Raw genomic sequence first — 14805 nt, 5'->3', positions numbered from 1 at the left:
TTTAAAATTTTAAAAGTTTAAAATTCCCTTTTAAAACTGGTATAAGACAAAGATGCCCTCTCTGACCACTCCTATTCAACATAGTATTGGAAGTTCTGGCCAGGGCAATCAGGCAAGAGAAAGAAAGAAAGCGTATTCAAATAGGAAGAGAGGAAGTCAAATTGTCTGTTTGCAGATGACATGACTGTATATTTAGAAAACCCTATGGGCTCAGCCCAAAATCTCCTTAAGCTGATAAGCAACTTCAGCAAAGCCTCAGGATACAAAATCAATGTGCACAAATCACAAGCATTCCTATACACCAATAACAGACAAACACTGAGCCAAATCATGAGTGAACTCCCATTCACAATTGCTTCAAAGAGAATAAAATACCTTGGAATCCAACTTACAAGGGATGTGAAGGACCTCTTGAAGGAGAACTACAAACCACTGCTCAAGGAAATAAGAGAGGACACAAACAAATGGAAAACATTCCATGCTCATGGTTAGGAAGGATCAATATCATGAAAATGGCCATACTGCCCAAAGTAATTTATAGATTCAATGCTATCCCTATCAAGCTACCATTGACTTTCTTCACAGAATTAGAAAAAGCTACTTTAAATTTCATATGGATCCAAAAAATAAATAGCCTGTATAGCCAAGAGAATCCTAAGTGAAAGAACAAAGCTGGAGGCATCGCGCTGACTTCAAACTATATTACAAGGCGACAGTAACCAAAACAGCATGGTACTGTGACCAAACAGACATATAGACCAATGGAACAGAACAGAGGCCTTAGAAATGATGCCACACAGGTACGACCATCTGATCTTTGACAAACCTGACAAAAACAAGCAATGGGGAAAGGATTCCCTATTTAACAAGTGGTGTTGGGAAAACTGGCTAGCCATATGCAGAAAACTGAAACTGGACCGCTTCCTTACACCTTATGTAAAAATTAATTCAAGATGGATTAAAGACAAATGTAAGACCTAAAATCATAAAAACCCTTTAAGAAAACCTAGGCAATACCATTCAGGACATAGGCATGGGCAAAGACTTCATGACTAAAACAACAAAAGCAATTACAACAAAAGCCAAAATTGACAAATGGGATCTGACAAAAGAGATTCTGCACAGCAAAAGAAACTATCATCAGAGTGAACAGACAACCTACAGAATGGGAGAAAATTTTTGCAATCTATCCGTCTGACAAAGGGCTAATATCCACAATCTACAAGGAACTTAAACAAATTTACAAGAAAAAAAATGAACGACCTCATCAAAAAGTGGGCAAAGGATTTGAACAGACACTTCTCAAAAGAAGACATCTATGTGGCCAACAAGCATATGAGAAAAAGCTCATCATCACTGGTCATTAGAGAAATGCAAATCAAAACCACAATGAGATACTATCTCATGCCAATTAGAATGGTGATCATTAAAAAGTCAGGAAACAACAGATGCTGGAGAGGATGTGGAGAAATAGGAATGCTTTTACACTGTTGGTGGGAGTGTAAATTAGTTCAACCATTGTGGAAGACAGTGTGGCGATTCCTCAAGGATCTAGAACCAGAAATACCATTTGACCCAGCCATCCCATTACTGGGTATATACCCAAAGGATTATAAATCATTCTATAAAGACACATGCACATGTATGTTTATTGTGGCCCTATTCACAATAGCAAAGACTTGGAACCAACCCAAATACCCATCAATAATAGACTGGATAAAGAAAATATGGCACATATACACCATGGAATACTATGCAGCCATAAAAAAGGATGAGTTCATGTCCTTTGCAGGGACATGGATGAAGCTGGAAACCATCATTCTCAGCAAACTAACACAGGAACAGAAAACCAGACACCACATGTTCTCATGCATAGGTGGGAGCTGAACAATGAGAACACATGGACACAGGCAGGGGAACATCACACATGGGGACCTGTCAGGGGTGGGGGATAGCATTAAGAAAAATACCTAATATAGATGACAGATTGATGGGTGCAGCAAGTCACCATGGCACGTATATACCTATGTAACAAACCTGCACGTTCTGCACATGCATACCAGAATTTAAAGTATAATAATAATAAAAATTTTACTAAGTTTACTCCCCCTTCCTACTTTGTCTTCTTTTTAGCCAACCTTCCAACTTTTTTTTTTTTTTTTTTTTTTTGAGACAGAGTCTCGCTCTGTCGCCGGGGCTGGAGTAGTGCAGTGGTGCAATCTCGGCTCACTGCAAGCTCCGCCTCCCGGTTTACGCCATTCTCCTGCCTCAGCCTCCCAAGTAGCTGGGACTACAGGCGTCCGCCACCAAATCCGGCTAATTTTTCGTATTTTTAGTAGAGACCGGGTTTCACCGTGTTAGCCAGGATGGTCTTGATCTCCTGACTTCGTGATCCGTCCGCTTTGGCCTCCCGAAGTGCTGGAAATACAGACAGGCGTGAGCCGCTGCGCCCGTCCCCTTCCAACCTTTTTGTCAAGGGAGAAGGCAGGCCCTAGCCCCAAGCTCTGCGCTCCTCCTAACTCCACTGGGGCTGGAACGCCCCCGCCCCAACGGGTGGCACCAGGAGTGGGGGTCACAGCTCCGTGACCTGCGCCTGCACCCCCTCCTCCTGCCCCCTCTGAAGCTGTCTGTGCTTTTTCCAGCCATCACGTAGGGCTCTGCCTTCCTCCCCTCACCTCTTTCTCGCTTGCTCCCGCGCTCTCTTTCCACTTAGTGGTTCATTTACTGCTCAATCTGTGATTAATTAAAACAATTTAAATAACTGCGCTGACGCTAAATTCATTTACAGCCACCTCCGCCGCACAGGGCTGTGCGTGAGCACGGGGGAGCCGCGGTGCGGACTCGCGCTGACCGCCAGGGGGCGCTGTGGTCTCAGGTTTGACTGAGACCTTGGCGCAGGATGGCTGGGTTGGGTGCAAGAAAAAGGTTAAAACATGCAAGTTCTCCCCTCCCGCCCACTTTGCCTTCTTCCACGTGGCCTTCCACCGTCCCCGTGCCCTCGCAGGCCCCAAAGATCCGCTGGGTTAATCCAGAATAAAAAATGTCAGGGAAGCAAAATCCTTTCTCCTGCCTGAGGCCAGCCCCAGGACATTCCCAGAACACCCGGGGCCCAGGGACCAGGCATGTCATGTTTGCAGGAGGGGAAACAGAGGCACAGACTGTGAGAAAGGAAAAGCTGCCCATGGTCTCCCTTGGTGGGGGAAGGGTAGATCCTAAATCCAATACCTGGTGTCCTTATAAGAGGAGGGGACACAGAGAGACACATGTATTGTGTCAAGGGCCAGACGCGGTAATCCCAACATTTTGGGAGGCAGAGGCTGGTGCATCACCTGAGGTCAGGAGTTCGAGACCAGCCTGGTCAACATGGCACAACCCTGTCCCTACTAAAAATACAAAACATTAGCTGGGCATGGTGGTAGATGCCTGTAATTCCAGCTACCTGGGAGGCTGAGGCAGGAGAATCACTTGAACCCAGGAGGCAGAGGTTGCAGTGAGCTGAGATTGCACCATTGAACTCCAGCCTGGGCGACAGAGCAAGACTCTGTTTCAAACAAAACAAAACAAAACACAAAAACAACCGTGTGAAGATGGGGCAGTGATTGGTGTGATGCTGCCATGAGTCACGGAACCCAAGAATCACCAGAAACTGGAAGAGACAAGGAAGGATCCTTGCCTGATCCTTCAGAGGGAGTGTAGCCCTGCCAACACCTCGATTTCAGGCTGCTAGCCTCCAGAACTGTGAGAGAATAGAAATAAGTTGTTTTAAGCCACCCAATTTGTGGTCATTTGTTATGGCAGGGCTAGGAAACTGTGACAAGGTGTTAGACAGAAACCAGCATCTAGGAGCCTACTCAGTGCCGGGCGCTTTGCTAGATGGGTTCATGAACGTTTTCTTATTTAAGCCTTACCACAGTCACGTGCCGCAGGCTAAATTAACAATCTCATCTGTCTTGCAGGGCCAAACAGCTGGGAAGAGGCAGAACCAGGTTCAAGGGCAGGCCAGCCTGGATCAGCAACTGGGGGTCCCAGCAGGTTGCCTACCTCATGCTCTAAAGCCCCACTGTTTCCTGGAATCTTGCCTTGAACAGAAATGAGACCAAGGATGCGTAAGTTTGCTGGGTAGGGGAGGGATAAGAGCTCAGACGTGGTCAGGAGGACCAGGCATGGCTGGAGGATGCTTGCTGTGTGGGCATGCTCTGGTGGAGAGAAGACAGCTCCACCCAGGCTGGTCCCTCACACAGAACTTGAGGACTCTGCACTCGGGAGCAGTGATCCACCTTATGGGTTAGCGTGGTATGAGATTGGTATGAGTTAAAATGACCTTGTGTAAGTGACTTCACTTCTCCATGCCTCGAATCTCACTGGGGCCAATTTCGCCCCCCAGGAAACACTTGGCAGTATCTGGAGATATTTTTGCTTGTAACAACTGGGTGGGGGGTGCTACTGGCTTTGAGTGGGTAGAGACCAGGGATGCCGGCCAATGTCCTACAATGTACGAGACAGGCCCTTACGACAAGGAATTTTCCAGCCCAAATGTCAATAGTGCCAAGGCCGAGGGACTGTCTCTATACAGTCTGCCCCGTCAGTTCCCTTAGCTCATCCCCAGCCACTGTCCCCTGGCCCCCTCTACTTAGCCACATTGGCCGCCTCTGTGCCCCAAACATGCCCCGCCTGAGAGCATTTACACTGGCTAGTTCATCCTCAGTATCTGCCTGGCTGGCTCATTCCATGTCTTCCAGGTCTTTGCTCAAATGCCACCTTCTCAATAGGATCTAGTCCAACCACCCTATTTATGGTTACAACCTGCGCCTGCCTCTGTGGCCCTTTCATCTGTCTTATCCTGCTTTAAAAAACATTTTTAAAAAATTTGTAGCACGGATCACCTTCTAACATTCTCTGTATATTACTTATTTCCTGTATTTCTTGTCTGTCAACAAATAATTCTATTTTTGGTTTATTTTATTGACCAGTATGTTTCCAGTGCCTTAAACAATGCTCAGGACATAATAGGTGCTCAATAAATATTTCCCGACTCAAACAATGTCCCTTTACTAGATTTCTTTTTCTTTTTTTTATTTTTTGAGATGGGGGTCTCGCTCTGTCGCCCAGGCTGGAGTGCAGTGGTGTGATGTCAGCTTACTGCAGCCTCCACCTCCCGGGTTCAAGCAATTCTCCCACCTTAGCCTTCTGAGTAGCTGCGATTACAGGGGCATGCCACCACACCTGGCTAATTTTTTGTATTTTTAGTAGAGACGGGGTTTCACCATGTTGGTCAGGCTGGTCTCGAACTCCTGACCTGAAGGTGATCCGCCTGTCTCGACCTCCCAAAGTGCTGGGATTTACAGGCTTGAGCCACCGCGCCTGGCCCTAGTAGATTTCTAATACACTTGGGAGCACTCAAGGCCCTGGGAAGTCTGACAGTAGAGGAAGCGATGTGGTTTTGTCCTACCCAGAGCTTCTCAGTCTTACTTGACGATGGAATCCACTCTTTCTCCTGCTTCATTCCCATCAACTCCTGCCATTCCATGGGGCACACTCTGACAATTGCTGTCCTGTTCCAGCCCTGTCCAGAGGACATATGTGGGCAAAGATTCCGCAAAGAAGAGTTAGGGAGCTTTAGGACAAAGTAGTGGAGGCAGAACTTCCACTGGGACACCTCCATGGGGACAGATACACCGAGCCTGGCCCAGACGGGCAGATGCAAGCTCTGGAGTCTGAACACCGGCTGGGTGGGAGAGAGGCTCAGCTGGGCAGCGCCCTGCGTCGCACCTGTGTGAATACCATGTTTTATGAGTCCAGGAAAGAACAAGCCTGCATGTGCTCAGGGGCATTCTTTGGAGGATCTGGAGAAATAAACCCTCGCCTACTTTGCCTGATGTAACAGAAAACTGGCAGTAGTTGTGTGAAAAATCAGGGTGTGTGTTTGGAAGACACTGAGCTGCTTGGGTATCTCTTCTGAGGCCGTGTGCTGGAAAGTGGTGTCTGGGGAACCAGGACCGCTGGGCTTGAGGGGATACTGGCATGGCAGCCTTTATCCAGAGGATGAGGAGGAGAAGGTGTAAGGCCAGATGCCCAGCCAAAGCAGGGGGACACTGAAAGTCCAGAAGAGGACACGCAGTGAGTGGGTGGGTAGGTTTAATTATTGTGACCATTGAGGCCGGAGGTAGGGCCCGTGGGAGAAGCTTTACCAGGAGGGATAGCCTCAGCCCTAGATAATCCAGAATCTCCCAGGGCTAGGAACACTTTCTGGACGACTGAGCCTAACGAAGCACAGCAATGCTGTCCCCAGATGCGGTCAAGCAGGGCCCTGTGGCCAGCTGGCTGTGTTCACGCAGTTCTGTGCCTGGGACCTCTCTCTTCCCTGCAATGTGGTGGTGAAACGTGGAGCCAGACCCAAGTTCAAATCCTGACTCCTTGGTGACTCGCTGTGTGACTCTGGGCAAGTTGCTTAACCTCTCTGTGTCCTCTCTGTTTCCTTGTTACTAAAATGGGGTAATACTGTCCCCATTACACAGGGCTGTTGTGAAGATTAAATGAGGTAGTTCCTAATGAGAGTCTGGGCTGCCCTGTATGTAGAAAGTGCAACACGAGTGGCATTGTTGGTATTCCAAGTCTCCATTTAGAGTCCTCTCCTCTGGGCTCACAGTCCCGTTGGCCCTGTCACTGGCCCTGCTCTGGCCTTGGGTCAGGTTTCCTGGGTCTTCTTCCCTCACTCCAGATACTTTGGTTCCCCAGGCCTTGGTCCCAACTCTAATTTTGGCTGACTTTGATCTCATCTGCTGGATCTATAATGAGCATGGCTGGTCACTAGTCTAATATAGTATTAGTATCATAGCAATTAAAGACATGGAGCCTGGACATAAAAAAGAATGAGATCATGTCCTTTGCAGGACATGGATAAAACTGGAAACCGTCATTCTCAGCAAACTAACACAGGAACAGAAAACCAGACACCACATATTCTGACTCATAAGTGGGAGCTGAACAATGGGAATGCATGGACACAGGGAGGGGAACATCACACACTGGGGTCTGTCAGGGGGTTGGGGACAAGGGGAGGGAGAGCATTAGGACAAATACCTAATGCATGTGGGGCTTAAAACCTAGAGGACGGGTTGATAGGTGCAGCAAACCACAATGGCACATTAACAAACCTGCACGTTCTGCACATGTATTCCAGAACTTAAAGTAAAATTAATATACATACATATATCTTACAAATAAAAAAAATAAAGGCATGGAGGCTGGAGTCAGAGAGATAGAGACACCCAGCCTCAAATTCTAGCTCTTCCACTTCGTAACTGTGTGAGCTTGGATCAATCACTTAACCTCTCTGCACCTCAGTTTTCTCATCTATAAAATGGAGATGCATAATAATACCTCATAAAATTATGATGTGCATTATGTATGAAAAGTGCTTATAATAGTGCCTGGCAGATGGTAAGAGTTCAGGAAGGGTTAGCTATGATTACTGGCATCATCATTATTGCTTTGGTTTCTACTATTCCGGGTTCAAACCCTGGCCCTGCTGTGTGACCTGGGGTAAGTCACTGCCCCGCTCTGGGTCTCAGAATCATCACCTGCTCCCTGGAGCAGCCCCCACCCCCCCGCTTCTTTTTTCTTTTAACTGTGTGCCCATTTTCCAAACTCTGATGAGGTCTTGGTTTCCCAGCTGCCTTCTGGTGCAGGTCTTCTGAGAGACCCATCCTGGCCTGGGTGTCTAAGTACTAAATGCAGAGTCCTTGGGCTCTTGAGTGTCTGTGTTGGTGGGCTGCACAGAAACCCTGCCTGGGGTTTCCCTGCCAAAGCCTAGAACCCCATTCCCACCCCAGGAGGGTTCTGTGTGAGGACAAGAGGACCTTCATTGGGATGGATGCCTTCACTGGGAGGGAATCCTTTACCGGGAACACCTTTGACACTTCCTTCCGGCTCTGGGCACCTAAGGCTGTTGTCAGATTCACCGCTGGCTTTTCTGGCTTCCGTAGCTGGATCCATGGATATGTCAGAAGCCATTGAGCCTGTCTGATCTGGAACAGCATCAGCTCAGAACACAGGAAGGAAGTCGAACTGCCGTCTAACATTGGGGTCATTCCTGTATCCATCCAACAAATATTAATTGAACACCTAATCAAGCTAGGCACCATTTTAGAGACTATGGATAGAGAATCAAAACAGAGCTCCTAGCCTCTAGAAGACTGATTACTACTGGTCACTACCCTCCTCTTCCTTTCCTGGAAGACAATTATACTTCCTGGTCCCATTGAATGTGGGCTTCATTCATTCAGAATAAAGTCTGCACGGAATTATGTATGCCAGCGTTCACGCTTTGCCACGTTCGCTTTTCCCTCTGGCAAGTCATCTGCTACATTCTGGATAGTGGCTCTCCCTCAGCCTGGGTCTTAGAGTGAGGACCATCGTGGCATGGGAGCAGACCCTACAGCTGATGTAGGGCCTGATGGACCATAGCAAGGACTATGGGATTTGATCCCAGGGGTACTGGGAAGCTGTGGGAGCGCAGAAAGCAGGGACGTGGCATGATCTCACTTATTTTACAAAAGGCTCCTTCTGGCTGTTTTGTGGACAAGAGATCATAGGGGGTGAGGGACAAAGCAGGGAAGCCTTGGTGACCTCCCTGTGCCAGGCCATAGGCATGATCCCATTCATTTCCACTCCACCCGGTTAGCCAGACCCTGGTAGCACCCCTGGCTCTGAGCTGCCGGGAAGATGCCCCAGTTGGTCTCCCAGTGCGGCAGCCAGTTGGAACCTGGGTAAGGGTCCGTCCTGGGTTTCTGCCCTTGCCATTCCTGCCCTCTTTGGTGTTATAATAACATGTAACCCCCCATCACCATCAACTCCCACTCATGGGTACCAAACCCCAGATCATCCCTGGTTTATATAATTGGAATTTTCCCCTTGGACTCAATTTCTACGCTCCTATTCTCTCCGAGCTAGTGGGAGGCTGGGCACTGGGAGCGGGGAGCATTTGGAACTAAGGAAAGTGATGGAGAGGCACACAGTTCTGTTCACATTGCTCACTAAGAATTTGCCCTGCGTCAAGTCCTGGGGAAGAGAGCAATAAACAAGACATCAGCTGGGCGCGGTGGCTCACGCCTGTAATCCCAGCACTTTGGGAGGCGGAGGCGGGCGGATCACGTGGTCAGGAGTTTGAGCCCAGCCTGGCCAACATGGCAAAACCCCGTCTCTACTAAAAATACAAAAAATTAGCCAGGGATGGTGGCGCACACCTGTAATCCCAGCTACTTGGGAGGCTGACGCAGCAGAATCGCTTGAACCTGGAAGGCAGAGGTTGTAGTAAGCCGAGATCATACATTGCACTCCAGCCAGGGAGACAGAGCCAGACTCTGTCTCAAAAGCAAAACAAAATCAAAAAACAAGACATCGCCAGGACAACCTCCATCCAAGACAAGTCCTTGTCTGCAAGAAACTCGAACTAGTTGGGGAGAAAAACCAGGAGAGAGAGAATTTCAGTACTAGTGATAAGAGCCACAATAAAGAAGAATTCGGATGTGGTGGGAGCCTGGCGGGGAACGCCCGTATTGGTCAGGAGGCAGGGAAAGGGAGGAAGAGGAGGTAGACAACCTGAAGGAGATGCTTGAGCTGACTCTGTGTGCAGTTTTGAAGTTAGCTGGGTGGAAAGGTTTGGAGATAAGACTTTTCCAAGCAGGCAAAAACATCCTAGAGGCACTAGTAGGCTGGGCCTGTCAGGGAGCTGTGGGCAGTCAGGCATACGCAGAACCCAGACTAGAATGGAGAGATGTGTGCACAGGCCCTGATGCTACTCTAAACTTGGGCTTTATTCCGTAGATCCGAGGTTAGCAAGCCTTTTTTTGTAAAGGAACAGGGAGTCAATATTTTTGGCTTTGTGAATCATACAGTCTCTGTCTCACATACTCACTGCTGCTATGGTAACACGAAAGTAGCCATTGACAGTGTGTGAGCAAATGAATGGGCTATGTTCTAATAAAACTTTATTTAGAAAAATAGGTAATGTTTGGGTTTGGCTCCATGGGCTGCAGTTTTCTGACTCAGATGCAGGCAAATGGGGACACTTGAGGGTCTTAAGAAAAAGACAGGCGGGTTTTTAGTGTTGGTTGATTAATCCATTTGATTGTGCATTCAGAAAGCATGTCTTTTGCTCCTCCCATGTTCCAGGTACCGTGCTGAGCACTGGGGGTCTGGGATGAAGGAGATAGAGGTCCCTGATTCCAGACACCACAGTTAATGGGGGAGATAGACTCATATGCGCAATTAGACGGCTGGCTCCATTGCTTCTGTTTCAGTTGGTATTATATATTATATCCTCAGAATGTAGCGCATAGTATGTGCTCAATAAATATTCACTGAGTGAATGAATAAATGAGAGCCTCCCTTCATCCAGATTGACTCTGACAAGTGCTATGATAGAGGCACAGGTGCAAGCAAGCTTTGACAGGATCTTAGGGGAGTGAGAGACTGACTGCCACTGTGTGTGTGTGTGTGTGTGTGTGTGTGTGTGTGTGATAGAGAGAGAGTGAGAGAGATGGGATCTGACTTAGACTCTGAAGGATGGATGGGATTTTCATGTTTGGATTGGTAGGTCTAGTGGAGGAGCAGGCAGAAGGGAGAGGATGAGTCAGTTTTACTTTTCTACTCTATCTTTTCCATTTCCTTTGGGTTCTTCTGTTAGATCTTGTCACCAAGGCAGGTGTGTCCCTAAACACTGGAGTGATGAGCACCCTCAGGAAGTATGATCTGCGGAGAAAGCTGCCCACCTTACTTGAACACTATTAACTGGGAACCCCCAAGCCATTCTGAATCAGCGTGGCCAGCCTATCCCTCTTACAGCTTCTGCTATCCCTCCATTAGGAGAGGCCAGATCACAGCTTGGTGGGCACAGGCTGAGGCAGTTCATCAAACGAAACCATTTCCTATAGCTACCTTGAACCTGGGCAGACTGCTCTATAATAATAATGCCGTAAGTGCAAAGACAAATGTTATTAACTTTTAGAATTGAGATTTATGGTGCTGATTTCAGGGGGATGGAGAGGCGATAGCTGTTTGCTTTTAGGATTTTCTAAGCATAGACCGTGAAGCTGAGTGGCTGGATCCGGAATGGTCATGAAGAGAAGGCAGGAGGCCTCCCAGGCTCTGACCCAGCTCTAACCCTAATGCCAGGTAGGTGGTTGGGTCAAAGGAGCTCGCCCCGTTTCTCCCATTGTTAATATCTTTACATTACTATGGTACATTTTTCAAAACTAAGAAGCTGAGATTAGCACATTACTATTAACTGAACTGCAGACTTTATTTGGAGTTAATCAGTTTTCAAGAACCAGAAAGCTCAGATGGCTTAAATAATTTTTTTCTTTTCTGTATTTTTAGTAGAGACAGAGTTTCGCCATCTTGGCCAGGCTGGTCTCAAACTCCTGACCTTGTGATCCACCCACCTTGGCCTCCAAAGTGCTCGGATTACAGGCGTAAGCCACCACACTGGCCTTTTTTTTTTTTTTTTTTTTTTTGCACCTTGGGGGACTTTACTCAAACATCAGGAGGTTCACCTGGGGGTCCCGCAGCCACCCACCCACAGTTCAGTGGTACTCGGAAGCCAGCATCCTTTTTCTCTTCCAGGATCCAATCCAGGTCACCACCGGCATTTAGATGTCATGCCTCCCCCATCTCCTCTGGTCTAGGACAGTTTCTCAGACTACACTTGTGTGCAGTCCTTGCTATATCCTGATGGTGCTTAGAGCTTCTACTTTTGCTCTGTTAACACTTCTTACCATCTTGTTTCCTCAGTTCTGCAGGCTACCCATGTCTGAGCTGTGACTTGGGTTCACGTGTCTGTGATGAGAGCATCCATAGCACTTTTCCCATGAACATCTGAACATCTTAGCACAGATATTTCCCACGAACATCTGAACATCTTAGAGACCCATGACAACTGCTAGACTCAGATGCCCCCAGGCCCATCATCCAGTTTCAACTTTTCCACTTGCTAGTTGCAGACTTTAGGGCAAATTACTCATATCAGCTTGGATCCAAGAACCAGAAAGTTCAGATGGCATAGATAACGAGGACAATGTAGTTCCTTACATGCTGGGAAGTCCTGAGGTTGGAGGGGCCAAGGCTGGCTCATTCCGTGGCTCAGTGAGGTCATCAGGGACTCAGGTTTTTTCAGTCTGAACGTTCTTCCACTTTTAGCTTGTATCAGCTCCCCTCGGGGTCACAAGATGACCAACTGCGTACTTCATTTTTCTTCCTCTTCACTTGGAACCTGACGGTCAGTCAGTCCTACTTTTGAGATCATCTTGCCTCAGTCCACTTGGGTAGGCTCCAGACTGGCTCCTCCTTGTGGCCTGCACCCGGCCCAGCTTTGTCCACACCTGGGGGACAGGTAGCTCAATATTAACATGTCGTGCCTCCCTCCCTCTGCTCACTGCCTCAGGCTCGTAACCACAGCCTCTCACCTCTAGATTCTTTAGGTGTGTGTTGCATGGCAGACCATGGTGTGCAAACCACTCAGACCCAGGGAGGATCCCCACTGGCCTCCTTGAAGACCATCTCACTGGGCTTGAGGTGAGAGGGAAGTATGCTTATCTCTATGCCACCATCTTGGGCCAGGCTTGGCTGTCCAATAAAAGTCTCTCCATATCCAAATGCTCCTGAAGCTGCTGCAGCTTTCACTGGATCAGAGGTGTGGTCACCCAAGGATTGGAGAACAGGGATTCCATCACCACTTTCATACGTTCTATAGTGGGGGCAAGGACTCACCTTGAATATGGAATGTTCTGGGACCTGAAATGGAAATTGAGCTAGAAAGAGTCCTATTTTAGCATATGTCACACTATTATTATTGACTTTGATGCAATTATTAGTATTATTTTAGGGGAAGAATGTGGACCAGAATCCCAGTTTCCTAACTCCCAGAAAGGTCCCTTCATCCACCCCATATTATGTCTCAGAGGTCCCGGCCAGATGTACTAAGGGACAGGTCTGTCTTCTGGAATCAATGCCTTTTCTGCCAAAGCAAGCACACTTTTCTTAGGGAACATGGAGACACACACATACAGATGCTCGCATGCAGAGAAAGCAATTAAAGAAACCAGCGCGGCGACACAGAGACAGTCTGTCAACTGCACCAAGTTGACAAATTTTGCACTGTAAAAACAAAAACAGGAGCTTAACCCCCTCCCTCCTCCAGCTAGGAGTGTAACTGAAACAGCACATCTCTCTTATTGGGAAGTGGTGATGAGTTCTGGCTGGGAAGAGGATGTCTTGTTAATGGAGGCAACCATCTCCCAGTCAGTAGGGCTCGGGTGTGGGGAGCTCATGGTGGGAGAGGGCTCTGCAGAAACCAGAGCTCAGGAAAAAGAGCCTGACGGTTACTGAACTCCTGTACACGTGACGTGGATGTGATCGCTTCTACCTCACTCTAACCCACATGCAGGAGGAGAACTCCCATTTCCCAGGTGAGGAGACAGGCTCCGAGAGGTGCAGCTGCCCCATGACCCACCTCCAGACAATGGCATTGCAAGGGCTCAGACCCAGCTTTGACCGCAAAGTCTCCCTTCTTTGGATCATGGATCTCTGCACTCCACATTTTGACAATCTGTTCATATTTCCTCCTTGCAGACACCTCCACTCTGTGCCTTATAAGCTATTGTACCTTGACCTTGTCTTGTGCCTGATAGAGCTTGTGTTAAACAACTATTCTGCAAATAGACCCATGGTTAGTGCCAGCAACTATTTTAGATGTTGAGGATTCGGTGGCAGACGAAACAAAATCTCTGCTCTGGCGGAGTTTCCTTGCTAGAGGGGAAGACAGCAGCAAAAAAAAAAAAAAAAAAAAAAAAAAAAAGAATCTAATGAGGTCTAACTCTCGCTGTGTGCTGGGTATCATTCTAAGTCTTTACATCTTTTCTTTTTTTTTTTTTTTTTTTTGAAACAAAGTCTCCCTCTGTCGCCCAGGCTGCAGTACAGTCGCGTGATCTGAGCTCACTGCAAGCTCCACCAGGTGGGTTTGAGCGATTCTCGTGCCTCAGCCTCCCAAGTAGCTGGAACTATAGGCATGAGCCACCAAGCCCAGCTAATTTTTGTATTTTTAGTAGAGACGAGGTTTCGCTATGTTGGCCAGGCTGGTCTCGAACTCTTGACCTCAAGTGATCCACCCACCTCAGCCTCCCAAAGTGCTGGGATTATAGGCGTGAGCCAGTGCGCCTGGCCAGTCTTCACATCTTTTGGCTCCTGTAATCCTCATGATAATCCCGTAGGGCAGGCACTGCTATTTTCTTTATGTTTGGGGTGAGGGGATTGAGGCACAGGGAGGTCAGTAGCCTGCAGCCACCCAGCCAGTAGAAAATAGCTAGGGTTGGAACACAGGCCATCTGGTCCCGGAGCCCCTACTTTTGGCCCTGATGCCACATTCCCTTTCACTGCAACTGGGGAGTGCTCTGAGGAACAAGCAGGTGGGCACCCAGGAGGATGGAGCTGCTCTTCTCGGCTTGGAGGGTGGTCAGAGAGAAGACCTCTTTGAGGGGTGATGTTGGGCAGTCTCTCCTTTCTCTGTGGAAGTGATGCTGGGAGTGTCAACTCTTCAAACACTGAAGTGCTGGGGCATAGCAATGGTCCATGATCCCAGACACCCAATATCCACAGCCCTTTTCTATGCAGCAACATGGAATACAGAGCACCAAGGATTCTCCTAGACAAATTGATCCTTTGAAAAATTTATGTTTTAAATACATGTTCTTCTTGCTAACATTTTTTCCTCTCTGTTTCTATGCTTAATAAACACCACTTGGAATTAGT

The sequence above is a fragment of the Trachypithecus francoisi genome, unplaced genomic scaffold, assembly GCF_009764315.1.
Source record: "Trachypithecus francoisi isolate TF-2019V2 unplaced genomic scaffold, Tfra_2.0 Lachesis_group14, whole genome shotgun sequence".
Classification (NCBI taxonomy): domain Eukaryota; kingdom Metazoa; phylum Chordata; class Mammalia; order Primates; family Cercopithecidae; genus Trachypithecus; species Trachypithecus francoisi.
This window is presented reverse-complemented; position numbering follows the sequence as displayed.